The sequence below is a fragment of the Callorhinchus milii genome, unplaced genomic scaffold (genome assembly GCF_018977255.1).
Source record: "Callorhinchus milii isolate IMCB2004 unplaced genomic scaffold, IMCB_Cmil_1.0 Scaffold3, whole genome shotgun sequence".
Classification (NCBI taxonomy): domain Eukaryota; kingdom Metazoa; phylum Chordata; class Chondrichthyes; order Chimaeriformes; family Callorhinchidae; genus Callorhinchus; species Callorhinchus milii.
Genome location: NW_024704744.1, coordinates 10,127,995 through 10,146,967, shown reverse-complemented (window position 1 = coordinate 10,146,967; position 18,973 = coordinate 10,127,995).

Below are 18,973 nucleotides of genomic sequence, written 5' to 3'. Positions count from 1 at the left end.
AAGTGATTCTGCCCAGGATTTAATTTACTTGGACCTGATAGGCACACGGATTAGACCACAGTGTCTTTAAACCAAACTGATTCTGGTTTTCTCAATAGTATGAATTATTGTCAATGTAAAAACATTTCTATGACACATTCAAGGTTATCAAGCCACTGATGTAAAAATGGAATGTTCTCTGCTGATCTGCTGAATGTATTACAGATTTGGTTCAAAAACTCGAACCGATAGATCTTTTAGTGAATTTTTGATTCTGTACTGGGTTATTAATTAAGAAAGAGAAAGAGTAAATTATTACTCGAGTATTATAAGAGTAAATTATCACATTCAAATGCCTCAAAGCATTTGATAAGTGTAAAATCGAGTCTTTTTTTTGTGCGGGTGGGAAAAAAAAAATTTTTAGCACCAGCTATGTCCCACAAAAACTTGTGAGGTGAATGATTATGGCCAATTGCAGGGGTGTGGGTAATTGGATGAAAAATGGATGAAAAGGATTGTTCTTAAAAGAGCCAGCACTGACACAATGGGCCTTCTTCTGTGCTATAAATGTTTATGGTTCTATGACTAATTCATCTAAACGTTTGTTGGGTTGGGTGTTTTGCTCTCAAGCCTTTCTGTGGCTGAGAAATGCTAAAATGTTGAAAAGGTAATGCCAGACACAAAATGGCAAATTCTTGCTCACAATATTTTTAGAAAATTTTATGTTGTATCTGGTCAAATATCATGCAATGTTAGGTGCAAACTGAAAACTGCAATTTGTGCAGCGTTGTGGTGAGAAATCACTGCAGTGAGAAATCCCAATTTTTAGACGTCTTACATAAAGTTAGAACTGGTGCGTCCAAAGTCTAGATCGGGAAAGTAGCTTTATAGAAATATCTGTGTGAAAGGAAGTTGTTTTGTTAGAGGTGGTTTCTGTTTTATATATAATTGGGCTGCCGGCAACTGTGGTATAGGAGCAGCACATATCACTAATGAGAAGACTTCATACAATTACAGACTAGTTCAGTGTTCCGAGACACTATCGGTGTGAAGGGCATGTATTAATGCAAGTTGTTGCTGTTATTGTAGTTAAGAAACAATTTGCAGCTATACCTTTTAACCCATTCTTTGTATAAATTAGCAACAAGAAATGTGTTAAGGAACACCACAAATTACACCACATTGAACAGGACAGCACAGACACAGGGCATTTAGCCCTTTTCAAGTCTGTGTTGGTGTTTTATTGCACGTGACCCAATACAATTCCACTCTCCTATTTGCATCCCAAACTCTTTAATATTCCTCCTTTTTATCTATGAGAAGCCATACATCTGTCATGGCTTCCCTTGTAAGGTGCAGCAACTCATACATTGCCAAGTTACTCTATGAAATACAACAGGCAAGCCCACAGACACTATTTACTGTAGTCCCTTTTCCAACCACCACAGTTTATGAATGATTAGAGCCACCAAATGATGGTTCTTTAATGGTTTAGCACTTAACCCCAACAATGTAGACCTGTGTGCTTAATGACCTCATTAAGAGTCAGTTCTTTGACAATCCTATCTGAGTGATTGGGATCACAATCTCCTATTTACAGAGGTTAACAGGCTAATCAATAGCTATTTGCAACAGTTCGTCTTTAAATCTTTCCTGGCTGTGCTTAAATAGACTGCTCCTTACAAATAACAGTGTTTATTATTTTCTTAATATTTACAGTGGACCCAGGCTGCCTTAATTATTCCTATTTCTGAGATTTGATCATGTATCTAGCCAAGCTAAATGTTCTGCTGTGACATAAATACATTACATCAGTACATCTGAGACTTGAAGCTGTAAAATGTTCCCAAACCAGCATCAAGGGGTGTTACCAGCGGTGATCATAATAAAAATAATTCTTGCACTTGATACAGCACCTTTCACGTCAGAAGAATGTCTCAAAATGCTTCACATGATTTACTGCATTGTGTAATGTGTAGCAACTTGGTATTTTGAACGGGAGCACGGCAGCCAATTTGCTCACAGAAATACCCCATTAAAAGCCAGGAAGTGAATGACCAATTTTATCTGTGGGATTGTTGGCCAGAACACTGACAATGCTCAACCTCCCTTTCGTTTGGAGTGGTATCATGGGATTTTTTACATCCACTTGAGCAGGCAGCTATCTGGATTTAATGTCTCATCCCAAGGTTGGCACCTCTGACAATCCAGTCCACTCCAAGCACTGCACTAGAGTATCAGCCTAGTCTTGATGAGCTCAAAATGCCAACACGGCACTGGAACCCACAACGTTCTGATTCAGAGGCAAGATTGTTACCAACTGAGCCAGAGTGCCACACTGAGATAAAAGCAGATATACGGGGAATATAAATCAGCATCAAAGAGAGAACTAAATACGAGTTAGCAATTCGCATGTGACTCTTTATCAGTGGTAAATTCAACCATTTATCCAAATGTAACACTTTGTAGCTCACATGACACAGTTTTATCCATAGAAAAAGGGCATGAGTCAATTTATTGTCGAGGTCTGACATTTTATTGCAGTTAACATCTTTAAAGAATGTAAATGTCAGTGTTCTCTGTATTGTGTTCCAATGGGACAAATTTAATATAAAATTTACTGTCAACATTTAGCAGATCACGACTGAGAGTGAAGTATGTTGTTGTGTTGAGCAGTGCTAAATAGTGCTGGCACACTTCACAATGCTTATCCTATTGAGAATTGGTGCTGTTAGAATTATTTTCATGAATGTAATATCTAATAATAATCCTTGCATTTGATATAGTGCTTTTTTACATCTTCTAGCCGTCTCAAAGCACTTAGACTAGACTGTAAAGTGAATTGATTGTATATTTGTGGGCTAAATGCGGCAGCCATTTGCTCACAGCAGTGTCCCACAAACAGTCATGGATTGAAATGACCAATTTATTATTGTTTTTTTTGAGGGATTATTATAGGCATGTGGAGTAAGGAAACTTGCCCAAGATTTCACCCTGCCTGGAATCGAACCCAGGTCTCTCGCTTGCAAAGCAAGTGCTCTAACCACTGAGCTACAGGACTCCACATCTACCTCACTAACTAAAGCATTTTATGGCTTTCACGACTGTGACTGTAGTTACCACTGCACTTTGCAACATTCTGATATCTTTATTAATGAATACTATTCTGGACCTGTGACACAGTCAGGATGACACAATTTAATTATTGTTAAATCTTCTTCCCATGAGTCGTCAAAGTTCATTTAGAAAAAAATGAGGATCCCCTGGTGGTCTAATAGGTAAGTAGACCACCGCTGGTGTGAGGCACTAAGCAATACAGATGAAAATATTGACTAATACTACTTAATGTATTAATTCTTGCTTTGCTTTTATTGCAGGATATGTTTAACAAAGTAAAATGCCATTGTTGATTTTGAGTATTATGTTGGAAACCATAATGCATAGACAATAAAATTCAATATATAGCTTGGGTCACGACATGTTATGTGACTGCCAGGATGGTGGAAGGCTAACTGAATGCACCTTGGTCTTCTTTTGCCTAGTGATTTTTTATGTTCTTACATAGGAATACTACAAACATCTTGTAAATTCTGCAAATTCTATAAATTCTGCAATGATTAGCTTCCTGGAAAGGGGGGAGTGGGAGGGGGTGAGCGTGGTCCCTTTGGAGCTGAGCTGGATCCAAAGTGACGTGCTTGGCAATGGAATATCAGAATAGTCAATCCTCTGTGGGGTGTCAGTAATCCTGTTTCTGAGCTAGGGAGTTCTATAGTACTCCAGTGTACTGTTGATGACAGACAAGCCAGTCTGGCCTATCAGTAGGATTTGAAGAGCAGACTGAGGTTCAGTCCCATTCAGCTCTTGAAGAGTAGGTTTCAGGTCGGGTTGGGGGAATTTAGGCGCTAGATTAAGGTGAAGAGGGCTATAATCTCAGGATTACTCTTTGTACCTCAAAAACAACAACAATTTGCACCCTCACGCAGGGTAGCATCTCACAGGACTTTGAGTGGGTGGGTCCTCATGTGGGTTAGCATAGTAATTGGAAGGTATTGCAGGTAAATGTTTATATAGAATGATGGTGTAGAAGGGAAGGGTTCAGATTCTTGGGACAGTGGGACCAGTGCTGGGCAGGGCTGGGACCAATCTTCTTGAAGTAAAAAGTAAAAGAGAATGTCACAGAGCTAACAAGGAATAGATCAAGAGGGCAAGGGATTGCGAAGAATCCCAAGAGAGATTTGAGGTGTATGTATGTTAATGCACAAAGTCTAAGGAGTATACAGGATTATGGGGAAAGGGCACATATATGGGATTGCAATATTGCTCTTGAAGAGCCAACACAGACACAATGCACCAAATGGTCTTCTCCTGTGCTGTAAGTTTCTGTAGTTCTATAAGCAGTGCTCTCAATGACAAGCTATGCAGGTTTAACTCATTCCAACCAAGTCCTGTCAGTTCTATTCCGACATTCAAATTAATCTGTATAATTTTCCATTTCACAAATTTCAATGACTAATTGAGGACATTTAAAATCAGGCGGGTCCACATTACTCCAGGCCACTGCTAATGATAGCACAGCCAGCCTGGCTCATCAACAGGACCTGGAAGGGCAGACCAGTTACTGGGGGTGGAGAATCATCCCACTCAGCTCCTGTTAACCCTGCAAGTGTAACCTTAATTGTTGGGTAGTCCTAGCTGAACAAGCAGTGGAAAAGCTTGCTCGTCAACAATATCAATGACAAGCTATGCTATTTTAGCTGGTTAAGACTCCAGCAGTGCCTCAAAGTACATTCTAGGGTCTCCAAGGCTTGGCTCTCGCCAACCTATGCCAAATACTCTCCTGAATTTGGTAAGCAGATTGCACCCCTCCAGGGAGTGAGGGCACATTCATTACCTGACCCACAGAAATTTCCACGTGTAGGTGGCAAACTAATGTGGAACTCTCAGTCTGGTTTGGAAACTGTTAAGCATGAGTCAGACACCAAGCTGACAAAGCAAAATAATTATTAAAAATCAGTAAACACATTTTCTATTACTTGATCAACTATAAATAATCAAAAATATTTACAACTATAAATAATCCAGGGTCTTGGGATTTCCTCCCAATGTGAAAGGAGCTATACAAATTTAATTTTGTATTTGAATAACTACGTAGGTAGAACTGGTGAAGTCTTCATGTACTTTGATAACCTAACTTTGTTTTTAGTGTCTCATAGAATATCTATTTTTATTTAAGCACACCCAAGTTACTATGTTATCAAGGCCAACATGATTTACTATTCATAATCTTATCTGCTTTTCAGACCTGAATTACAGTGTTGTTGAGAAAGAAAAATGTGTTGCTTTTCCTTGTATTCTATCAAATATCAATAATATTATAGGAAAGTTTCAATATAATAGCAGTAACCTCATCTCAGTAGTCCAAAATACCATGACTCCTGATTCAGGACCACCTCACTGGGAACAAAATTTATCTGTGATACACTTTCATTTCTTATTTTCTTGTGGGTGGTTAGCATCAATCAAGTCACATTTTTATGAAAAGAGCAACATTTCTTCTTGTTCTACCAGATGACTGATGAGACAACTAATTTGCCTTAATTTACAATAGGGACCCAAGATCACAAGATTGGTCTGGATTAAGAAGACCCTTTACCCGTCTAATCTCATCTCTCCAGAATACCCACCCTACCGTCCTCCCCATCATTCATGCCAAGGCACCTTAACAAAATGTTTTTTTTATATGACGTAAAGCAGTTCAAGTACAATGAAATATGTATTTCATCAACTAAGCAACACATATCTGTAATATTAACTCACATTTTTAGGTAACACCACTTTTAAGCTTCCTACCTCTTTGACCACGTCATCACTCAATTCCCTCCGACAATAGCAACTGCGGTTATATAATGCCTTTCACATAAGGTAATGTCTTGCATTGGATCACAGGGATACTTCCCAACTAGCTAGAGTTTCCACTCCTTCTCTGAAAAGCATTTCAAAGACGTTACCCTATATGAGGGCTCTGGGACACTTCCCTGCTTGAGGGTGCTACATAAATCCAAGTTGTTGTTGTTGTGAAAGGTGAAAAATACATGCAAATTATTATAATTAATAATAATAATCCTTACCTTTGATCTAACACATTCTTTGTATGTCAGGAGGATGTCTCAAAGCCCTTCACTGAATAAACTGTAAATTAGGCCAACGCAGCAGACAATTTGCGCACAACAATCTCCCATAAACAGCCAAGATGTGAATGAACAACTTTATCTGGGGGTTGTTGTCCAGGACACCAGAACAAACTCCCTTCTCTTTTTGCATAGTGCCATCAGCTCTTTGACGTCCACCTGAACAGGCAGATGGGATCTTGGTTTAACACCTCGTCTAAAGACCAGCACCTCTGACAATGCAGCAATACCCCACCACCACATTGGAATATCAGTCCAGCATTCAAAGCTTTAACACGACGCTTGAACCCACAGACTTCTGTTGTTGAAGCAAAGAAACAATTCTTGGCATAACAGAAATTGAATTGCAATGATTACACCATTGGAAGTTTGCAGTGGAGACCAGTTAATGAGAACACTCGTGTCCTGCATGAATCTCCTTGCTCCTATCTGGGAGATTGTTAGCCAGGACACCAATAATGATGATTGGGCTTGAAGCTGCCAGCACTTGCCATTGGCGTTGTTGAATGTGCAGGGTGGCATTTGAATGAAATCCTGGAAACTAGTACTTAAATGACCCACTTCTAATAGCTACTGTCAGTGATGGGAGGGGGAGGGGTCGAGTTGGAGTTGTAAGGGAAATGGGGAAACATCTGTGGACGAGTGGATTATTAGTGATTGATCTAGACTACAATTTTCAACGGTGTTGACAATTATCAGGACAGTATCAAGCTGAGATCTACCTGAAGGTGAAATGCATCATTCCAGCTGACTGGCCCAAATGCAAACTGATGACTTTTCACCTTAGATCATAGTGTTTCTGTTCAGGATGAGAGCTTTTTTCGAGGTGACAGAATCATCCTCCCCAGAGGAATAAACGCATCATTACACATCTAAAGATGTTTTGCTGGACCATCTGCTACATTGATTCTATGTAACACGATTAGCACCATGGACCTAAACATAGGGGAACTACAGGGACCCTCAGTCTGTTCAGCCATTGTGAAATCTGATTCAATGATCTGTGAAAGTCCTGCTGTGTGGCGTCTTACCTCCTTGTACAAGAGTGGCGACAGCCCAGTCTCTGCTATCTGCAGTGTTCTGTTGTCTGAAAAGAGAATTGTTTTAATAATTAAAATGAATAAAAGTGAATTTTAAATGAATAGAATCAATAACAACTTGGAATTGTCTACATGCATCTTTACATTTTAAAAACTGTCTGTGGGATATTGGTGTGTGCAATTGGCTGCCGCTTTGCTCCTACATTATACCTGGTCAATCCACTTTACAGTATATTCTGTGAAGTGCTTTGAGATGTCCCAATGATAAGGTATATCAAATGGAAGGATTATATAAATCTAAGGAGGAAAGTTTAACAAATAGAGTTTATACACCTCCCAAGATTCACAACCCTAATTGTATTCAGTAAACGGAGACACTGCCCTGTGTTGTTTGAACAACCACTTGATTTATAAATACAAGTTGTTGTTAAAAAAATGTTTGTCCTTTGCAGGGCTACAGCTATCAAGAGAAGGCAATCTGAACAAATTGACACAAAGACAAGCAGTTAATCTATTCAATTGTCATTGACATGCGTTGCTTGTGTGTATACATGGTACACAGAGTTCTAATATTCCCTGATTGATGATAATTTAATAAGAAGAATCATCCTTCCATTTGATATTGTGAACTTTACATTAGGTGGACACCTCAAAGGATTTGCTGTAAAGTGCAGTGACTGTTTATTTTATTTTATTTTGATAAGTGGATTACCACAACAACTGCCCTGCTCAGTGGACACTGAGTTAGGGAGAAAGGGAAAGGGGAAAGTAACCATAAGCACAATTGAAGGGATAAGTTTTAAGGAAACTACAAATGTAGTCACAGTATACAAATCAGGAGAAAATTGACAGTTTTAATGTAATAATCTCAGACAATTATCTTGAATTAATCGTTAATGAAGACCTAGCTCTTTGACCGCATTTTTCAATCATCTTTCCCCTCAGTTCCCAACTCCAGCTCAGGTGCCAAACCAGGATTGATACATGCCTTGGGATGTCTTCCCTATGTGAAAGGTATGTATAAATGCAAATTTATACTTTATTGTTTACTTGAACTTTACCTGTCAAAATTGGAAACAACATCAGTAGAACCAGTCAAATTCTTCAAGTTGAACTGACTGTATTTTGAAAAAAATTCAGATGTGTCTGACTGGCTCAGTTGGTAATACTCTCACCTATGGGTTAGAAAGTTGTGGGTCCAAACCCCATGTAGGAGACTAGAATGACAGATAAGACAGATAGTGACCTAAAAAAAAATAATTTTAAAAATTCAATACAAAAATTAATTTGCAAGTAAATTATAGTGGCTTGTAATCAGAAATTATAATCTCACGCAAATGGCACAGATCAGTTCTGAAAAAAGACAGCGGGAGAAACCTCTCTGGAAATGGGAGAGGAAGGTATGGTGTTCAGACCCAAACCTGTTGGAAAGGATAGGTGATAAAACAGTCATATTTTAAGCCAGGATTTTTTACACGTGTGACATGATTTGTCATAACATTGAATGTTGTGCAAAATTGTGAAAACAATTGTAAATTAAAAATAAAAGACTTCTAAATTAAAGCTGAATTCACAAATTTTCCGCAATTGTACAAAGTCTAAAATTTTAATACAAAATGCTTTTACGTGATGGCATTTCGCAGTTCATTTCAGGCCTGCTATGATTCCTGGTGTTGGATGAATCACTTATGAACACAATGAGACAAACTAGGGCTCTTTAGTCTCAAGAGAAGACAAAACCAGAACAATACTTTAGGATGCACCAGGACAGTGGAACAAGGGGACATAATTTTAGAGTTGCGAAAGGTGATTTCAGAACAGACACCAGGATGAATTTCTTTGCTCAGGGGATAATAACAGGTGGAACAGGTTACCAAGCAGAATAATTGAGGATATGGTTCTGGACTCATTAAAAAAAATGCTCTGATGGGATGATATTTGGAGTTGAGGTACAGATCAGCTATGATCTAATAGATTAGCGGAGCAGGCTCGAGGGGCTGAATGGCCTACTCCTGTTCCAATGTTCCTATGACAGTGTGGTTGGTATGCTGGAAAGATAACATCAAATTGTCCAAAGGGTCATCTTCATCTGAACCAAGGTTGTGATCACAGGCAATATTTTTTACCCTACAGAAGAAAGCTTTCCATCATAGTATATCATATCACATAAAGCATTCCCCCCCACCCACCCAATATGTACTGTACTGGAGGGCCTGGTTGATAATAAATGGTTTTCAACAAAGGAACTCAGTACCAGCAAAGAATCTTTCACTGGTTGATATCCTTTCCTGGAGGTGAGAATACATAAGTCATAGAATCATAGATTATTACAGCACAGAAAAAGGCCATTTGGCCCATCATGCCTATGCCAGCTTTTTGGTTGAGCTACCCATTCAATCCCACTCCCCTGCTCTTTCCCCATATCCTTGCAAATATTTCCTTTTCAAGTACGTATTTAATTTCCTTTAGAAAGTTGTTATTGAATCTGTTTCCACCACCTTTTCAGGCAGTACATTCCAGACTGTAATAACTCTGTGTAAATTTTCTCCTCATCTCTCCTCTGGTTCATTTGCCAATTATTTTAAATCTATGTGCATTGGTTACTGATCCACCTGCCAGTGGAAACAGTTTCTCCATATCTACTCTATCAAATCCTCTCATGATTTCGAACACCTCTATTAAATCTCCCTTTAACCTTCTCTGCTCCAACGAGAACAACCCTATCTGCATAAGTAACATCCTCCTTGCATAAACATAAAAGTTTCCTAGTCTGACAGTTTGTTCAGGTTATGTGCTCCAGAATCAAGTCGATCAGTATTCCCATCAAAAAGAAAAGGAAAACAGCTGTAAATGTGATAGTAGATGATCAGAGATCCAAAATAGGGAAAAATACATTAGAATTTACTTCAATCCTTCAACAAGCCTGAAATGTTACCCTAACTTTATTATTCATATACTTATTGACTCATTGTAGATTATTTTGTTGTTCTAATATTTTTCTTTCCCAGATTTCAAACAGATTCAGTAGTGAAGCAGAAGGGTATGTCTGGAGCCCTGACACTCTGAGATAAATGGAACAGAAAGCATCCACTTCACTTGGGATACATCCCGCTTCTAGTGACCTTATTCTTGCACGTTACATAGTGTCTGTCTTTCGTGTCAGGCGGATGTCTCAAAGATTTCCTTGCAAAATCTAATGACTGTGTATTTTTGTAGGCAAACACAAAGGCCAATTTGCACACAGCAGTGTCCTGAAAACAGCCATGACATGAATGATCAATTTTATTTGGGGGATTGTTGGCCAGGACACCATGAGAAACTCCCTTCTCTTTTTGAATATTACTAATCATATATCTTATCTTATATCATAAATATATATACAGTATATCTTATATCTTCCCCCTCGAATTTCCTGTTATGGTTCTATAATATTTTCCAGCAGAGAACATCAAAGCATATGTTTGTAAAAAAAAATAATCTTCTATCTAATAGATGCTTCTTGAATATGATGGATCCCAAAATGCTTATCTTAAAATTGAAATTCATGCAGAATTTTGTAATTCTGCAAACGAACTGTAGTTAACAATTATGTAAAATTCTGTACAATCTTACATTTTAAGGTTGAGTCAATGCATTGTTTTGGAAATATTACAAGCCATAGAATCATTGAAATTTACAACAAGGAAGGAGGCCTTTCAACCTAATATGTCTCCACCAGCTCTCAGAGCAAGATATCCATTTAACCTCATTACCCATCGTATTCTCATATCCCTTCAAATCTCTAATTTTCATAAACCCATCTACTTCCCCCTTGAAACCCAGAATGCCTCCACCACCTTACTTGGTAAGGCATTCAACATCCCAAAAACTGTGTGCAAAACAATTCTTCTAAATTCTCCTTTCACTCACTCTATTTTATATCTGCTAAAACAGCTGATATAAAATATCTGACTCCCTTACCAACAGAAATAGTTTCTCCCTATTTACACTGACACAGTCCCACATAATTTTGTACACTTCCATCAGGTCCCCAACTTTTATTGCTTTAATAATAATATAATACAAAAGTACATTTGTAAAAGCCTTTCACGGTCATAGATGAAGGTCTTGAGGCATGCCCTGAAGGAGTTAAGGGAGGGAGCGAGGTGAAATGAATGTTGGCTGAAGTTCCAGAGGGTGGGGGCAAAGAGGCTGAAGACCTGACCACTGATGGAGGGGCAAACCGGGCGGGAGACATGGAGCAGGCCTGAGCCTGCTGAGCAGAGGGAGCGGATAGGTTGATAAGGGATCAGCAGGTTAGGGATATAGGTGGGGGCAAGGCCGTGGAGGGCTTTGAAGTTGAGGACGATGATTTTGAAGGATGGAGAGCCAGTGGAACTTGGCGAGGGTGGGTGTGATGGAGTCACGGAGCCTGCTGTGGGAGAGGACACGAGCTGCAGAGTTCTGGATAATCTTCAGCTTGTTGGGAAGGTCAACAAGCATGGAGTTGGCAAAGTTGAGCCTGGTTGTAATGAAGGCTCAAGGCATGGATGTGGAGGGAGTAAAAACAATTGAGGGTTGAACAAGATTCCTAGGTTTGTGACTGGCTTGTGAGGTGCTGTGTGTATCTATGGATGACGTTGCTAGGGTCTGAGATGCAGAGGCGCTGGTGCAAGCCAATTGAGAGAGCCTCAGTCTTGCTGACGTTGAACTGTAGAGATTTAGCTCTCATCCAGAACTTGACATCTGACAGACATTCTATCAGAACAGCAGTGATCCTGGAGTTGAGGGTGGAAGCAGACAGATAGAGTTGGGTGTCTTCCGCATACATGTGGAAGTTGACCCCATGGCTGAGGATGATATCTCCAAGAGGGAGGAGGATAGGACCAAGGACAGAGCCTGAGGAACACAGCACGAGATAGAGCGGGGGCTGGAGAAGAAGCTATTTGTGGAGTCAAAGTGTAGCCGGTGTGAGAGATAGGAACTGAACCATTCAAGAACAGAACCTTGAAGTTTGAGGTGAGAGGAGAGGGGGTGGAGGAGGATAGAGTGGTCCACAGTGTCGAAGGCAGCAGAGAGGTCGAGGAGAATGATAATAATAATAATAATAATGATCTTTGCATTTGGTATAGCACTTTATCACATCTTTGAGATGCCTCAAAGCACTTTACAGAATATAGTGTAAAGTGAATTGAATGTACATTTTGTAGGCAAAATGTGGCAATCAATTGTACACAGCAGTGTTCCACAAACGTGGATTCTGTGACCCAATTTTTTTTATTAGGGGATTATTACCCCACAGAAAACAATCCGCCAATCGACTAACAACCAGGTTCCCACTCACTGCTATGTAAGCGGAGATGTGTGGAGTAAGGAAACTTGTCTAAAATTTCTCCCTGCCCAGTAACTGAACCTGGGTCCTCTTGCTTGCGAGTTCTCGAACTAATACGCTACAGTATTCCATGTTGGAAGCAGGCCCAACTTCTCCAATCTCTCCTCATAACTAAAGTCCCTCATTCCCCGGATCATTCAACTGATGGATCTGAATCCTCTTTTAATTGTCAGTTTCCAGTGTTAATTCAGTTCGCTTCTGAAGCTCAAAAATTTCCTGTTTTCAACCACTTTAACAGAAGCCCTTCTGAACCTACTCAGGGAGATTAATTATTTTAGCACTTTCCCAAATTGATCTCCTTACTTCCAATTCTATGCTTACATTTTGCCAAGCGGATACCCTCTGCATTTATCATTTACTTGGCACTGTTGTGCTATCGTGGTGCTAGAAAACATCAAAAAGATTGTTTGGTGGGAAAGTGATTGTTTGATGTACAACCGGCTATCATACGTCCAGCCAAAAAAGGGACCGTGTATCAAAGTCAAATTTATTGGCCATTACAGCTCAGAGCTCCTTTGAAATTGTACACTGTGCGTGCCTGTCATTGGGATTAAGGTGGTATTTTAGATGCTGATAATCGTTCCAAATGTCAAAAAAGTTCACAATGTACTGGATTCTATCTCATGAAAATGACAGCCCTTTAGTCTAAACAAATGCCTTAGTGATTAAATGCAAAATGTAAGTTGTTGGTTTGATGGCCTGGAGCTATTTAGATGAAAAATACTATTACTGTAAAAAGTTGCCAGCATAATAATGTCATGCTGTGTCAACTGGAAAGACAAATCAGCAGCTGAGTTTAAGAGATACCACTTGTCCTTTTCTTTAACACTCCAATGAGCATGATAAATATATACAATCACAACACAATTTACATTATTGTAGCACATTTCACAATGTGAGGAGCTCTCCAAGTGCTTGACAATGCTGGAAGGGCACCGAAGCTCAAGGTGGGAGCCGAGGGCATAGAGAAGGAAGAGATGATTGAAAGCACGGTCAAAAAAGTATGTTTTGAGATGTAAAGAGTTTCTCTCTTTTCAAAAAAAATTCTATATTTTTAGCTTTGTTAAATCCTTGTGGTGTATTTGAATTTCTATCTTTGGCTCCAGAGTTTGGTCCCTGTTTTAGCTCTACTGATACAACCAGAGAAGGCACTTGGCAATTGGAGGAGAGACTTTGCCAAATGACTTAGTATTTTTTGTACATTGCATCAACAACCACAACAAAATTACATTGGTATAGCGCCTTTCAACTCTGAACTCTGAAGTTAGTGTAGGTGTTTCCCTGTGGAAGCCCTGTTTGCATTTCAAAGCCCATTTTCCAGTCATAGCGTGACATCAGGAATGTTACTACTTTCTCAGTAGAATTTTTCCAGTTCCAGTGTCAGGTCAACCCTAATTGAACCTTCCAGTCCCCTCCCCCCAACTGTTAACTATCCTTCTTATCACGAGTATCACAACTATTTGTCATTGGAATTTCAATAGCTTGCCCAACATTTGAAACTCTGCATCACTCCTTCTTCACAATGCTTGCACTTCTTTTTTCTTTTGCAAAATAAACTGCAAATTCCTGATGCTATCATTTTTGTTTCTTTTTTTCCTCCTCATAGACATTTCTCTGTAAATCAATCTAAGTATCATAATAATATATAATAATGATAATCCTTGCATTTGATATAGCGCTTTATCACATCTTCGAGATGTCTCAAAGCACGTCACAGAATATACTGTAAAGTGAATTGACTATATTTTGTGGGCAAAACACGGCAGCCAATTGCGCAGTGTCCCACAAATAGTCGTGCACTGAAGTGCCCAATTTATTATTATCATTGAATTATTACCCCCGAAAAAGCAATTGGCCAATCAACTAATAATCAGGTTCCTACTTACTTACTTCCTTCCAACATTGCCCGTCGGCAATCGAACCCAGGTCTGTCGCTTGAGAGGCAAGTGCTCTAACCACTGACCTACAGCACTCTACTGAATAAACTGCAGTATTCAGAACTCAGATTCACAAAGGATTTGTAAATATTAGATCTTGTCAGTAGTTAGGTTTAAATGGTTGAAACTCTATTCTCTCACAAGCTCCTTCCGGGAATATCATAGCAGAATTCCCCACAGGTCAATATGACACAACCTGGTTACCAGCAGGATTCAATATTCACAAATACTTTGGGAATCCAAGGTCCATATACCACACAGTAGACATAAAGGTCCGTACGTTTCGCCCACAAAATATACAGTCAATTCACTTTACAGTATATTCTGTGAAGCGCTTTGAGATGTCTTGAAAATATAAGGCTCTATATCAAATGCAAAGATGATTATTGTTATTAATATGTCTCAATGGCGTGTTAAGGTAGTGTATTAAATGCAAGGATTATTATTATTAAAATTTTCTGTCTGCTTGTACCTCTAATTCTAATTAGTTTATTCCTAATGTGTACGTATAAGAGTGTACATCAACTTAACACAAAAACATTCCTTGAATTTTATGCAGTGCCTATTAACACTGTAAAAACTTCACAGGTCTATTGCTGTTATTGCTGTTAAGTGTACCGACTGCATATTTGTAGGTAAACGCAGCAGCCACTTTGCGGATAGCAACATCCCACCAATGGCCATAAATCAAATGACTAATTTATCTGGCGGATTGTTGGCTAGGATACTGAGCGAAACTCATTTCTTCTTTTTCAAAAAAAGATCCATGTTTTTATCTTTATTGGATCCTTTTGGTATATTCGGATTTCTATCTTTTCCTGAAAGATATATTTCCTATCTTTATATCAACAATAATAATTGCACATCCCAAGGTACTGGCTATTTTCCCTTTCACGATTGACTTCAAGATCCTCACCCTTGTCTTCAAATCCCTCCACTCCTCTGCACCCCCCTACCTCTCTGACCTCCTCTCTCCTCACAACAGTGCCCATTGCCTTCCTTCCACCAGGTCTGGCCTCCTCCTTGTTCCCCGAGTCCTCCGTTTCACCCTCGGTGGCCGTGCCGTCAGCCACTATGCCCCGAGACTCTGGACCTCCCTTCCTCTCTCCCTTTGCTTCGTCCCTTCTCTTCCTATTTTTAGGTCTTGGCTGAAGACCTTTCTTTTCGACCGCATCTTTGGTCACCTTCCTTTCCCTCCCCCTGGCTCGGCACCAGGATCTGTTACTGTGAAGCGCTCTGAGATTCCGTCCGGCGTGGAGGGTGCTATATACATCCAAGTTGTTGTTGTTGTTTCAACTCTTTGTTAAATAAATTTTGTTGCCTTTTTTTTAGTTCTTCTAACATCAGCACTATTCCCACTCATTGCAACCATCTCACCTGTATCTACGTAGTCTCTATGTAAGCGCTCTGAAACTCTACCCTCCCTCTGAGAAGGGCACTATATAAATGCAAGTTGTTGTTATTCTCAAATTGTAAGCAAAATAGTTTTACAGGGTCAGCCTCGGTGGAATTTCAGGCCTCTTATGATCCCCAATGTTAAATGAATGAGATTTGAGCCACAATTATACAAGCTAGGGCTCTTCAATCTTGAGAGAAGACATCTCAGAAGGGATCTTATAGAGGTGTAGAATTTTAAATGGGATTCAAATACTTTAAGACCATAAGACTATAAGACTTAGGAGCAGGAGTAGGCCATTTGCTCCTCGAGCCTGCCCCACCATTTAATAAGATCATGGCTGATCATCTAACCTAATTCCATTTATCCGCCCTATCCCCATATCCCTTAATCCCTCTATCCTTTAGAAATCTATCAACCTCAGTCTTGAATATGAGCATCAGTCATTGAACATATCGGAATCCTTGAACATCAGTCCTTGAACATATTTAGGAATCACTTTGTCAATAGAACAATAAAATATTGGTTTACAGTTTTAAAGGGGAATTTCTAGATAGATACCAGCATGTTTTTCTTTATCCACAGGATAATTGACAACTGGAACATTTACCAGGAAGGGTGGTAGAGGCCAGGACACTGGACTCATTTTAAATAGTAGCTTGATGAGGGCTGCTATCACTCTGAGACACTACCCTGTATGAGGGTGCTATATACGTGCAACTTGTTGCTGTTGCTGTGTTGTTAGGGTGGCTGTTCTAGCAGGTTAGTTTGAATGGATTGAAGAACATCTTCATCCAAATCAATCTTGTGATCGGTTCCTGTTGTTATCCAAAAAGTCAGCTCCATCCGATGCACCACTTTCAAACTACTCATTGAATAAATGCTGCTGCTTATTATCAGGTGTTAGTCTATGCTGGTGGGGAAACAGGACTACAGAATGATAATACAGAGAGCCCATTTATTAGGGATATAGGAATAATATTTTTATAGTTCATGGCTAATCTACAACTAAGTAACATTTGCTTACATTTCCTACATGCTTCATGATACTCTCACAATCCACTATGTTTTTGGAGTCCTGTAGCTCAGTGGTTAGAGCACTAGCTTTGCAAGCGAGAGACCTGGGTTCGATTCCCGGCAGGGTGAAACCTTGGGCAAGTTTCCTTACTCTACATGCCTGATAATAATCCCTCAAGAAAAAAATCAATAACAATTTGGTCACTCAATCCACGATTGTTTGTGGGACACTGCTGTGTGCGATTGGCTGCCACGTTTTGCAAACAAATATACAGTCAATTCACTTTACAGTATATTCTGTGAATCGCTTTGAGACGTCTGGAAGACGTGAAAAGCACCATATCAAATGCAAGAATTATTATTGTTATTATTTATTTATTTTCCCCTTAAACTACTTCTCTCTTCACTGGTGTCAGTTTGTAGCACTCTCCTCTCTGAATCAGAAGCTGTGGCTTCAAGCCCTATGTCAGGACTTTGAGCTCACATTCTAGGTTAGCACGCCATTGCTAGGGATGTGCTGTGTTTCTCAAGATGCCATCCTTTGGATAAAATGTTAAATCAAGCTCACTTTTGCCTATTCAAATCGGTATTAAAAATCACATGGCACTATTCAAAAAGAGAACGGAATTTCTCCCTGTGTTCTGGCCAACATTCCCCAGATAAATTTTTGGTCATTCATTTCATGGATGTTTTGGGGACATTGTTGTATGCAAATTGGCTGTCGCATTCGCCTACAAAATACACAGTCACTGCACTTTACAGTGTTCCTGGGAAGCATTATGAGACTTCTTGTTGACATAAAAATGCTATATCCAATGCAAGGATTATTATTATTGTTAATAAACATTCCACTGACTCTGATATAGCATTCCGTTGAGGGAAATGAATTCCACATTCCCATCACTCTCTCCCTTTATGCACCGGTTATTCAATACATTTAGATATTTATTAACCTTCAAATCTCTACTGTATCACTTAGGTATTGAAAGTTACACATATTTTAGTGGCAATATTGATTATGTTGGACTTAATTTAAACTCAAATTGGCAACGGATTAACTACAAATCAATTTACCAAATAGGGTAAGTTCCCAAAACATCATCAGGTTTGAAAAATAAATACTGAGAGATAGTGCTCATTTTAACATGAAGTATTGTTGTTAACAAATGTTGACTTTTCCTCAACCTTGTTTGTTTTCACTGTTTTCACAATGGTTGGGATATTTCATATCATATAGTGCCAACAGTTTTTTTTAGATGGAGATGACAAATTGGTCCCAAGTCAGCCATGTGTGTCAGCCTGGCTCAGTTCGTAGCATTCTCCTCTCTGAGTCAAGAAGGTTGTGGGTTCAAACCCCATATCGGAACTTGAACTTAAATTGTGGCCTGATTGTGCATTTTGTAACTGTACATAGCAAACATTTTGAGCAGAGCATTGACCCACCAACTCTGAGCCCTGAATTCAATGAATATTTTATTATTTTTATATGGGAGATTGTTGGCCAGGACACCAAAATAAACTCCCCTCTCTTTATGAATAGTGCTGTGAGATGTTTAACCTAAGTAGAAGGGATTTCTATGTTTAACCTAGGTAAAAGAGATTTAATGGCTTATCTGATTTAATTTTTTTGATGCGGAAACCCATCAACATGCTTAAGAGTATCCAAACCAAGCTGAGATTTCCATGCTTCCCCCGTACACATGGAAATTCCAGAGATAGATTGGTGGAATAGAATGCGCACTCTCTCCCTGGAAGAACGCATTCTGCTTACCTAATTCAGAAAAGTATTAGGCGCAGGTTGGCAAGAGTTAACGCTTGGGAACCCCAGAGTGTGTGTTGGGGTGCTGGTGGAGTTGAACCAGCTAAAACCGCATAGTTTGCCATTGATATTGCTATCTGGCAAGCTTTTCTACTGATTGTCCAGTAAGGACAACCCACTAGGTCTTATCTGAAGTACGGCAGCACAGCTCCAGCCCTAATACTGGAGAGTAAGCCAACAACATAAGTTCAAAGCCCCTTTGCTTTACTTTGAAGTTTAACATTTG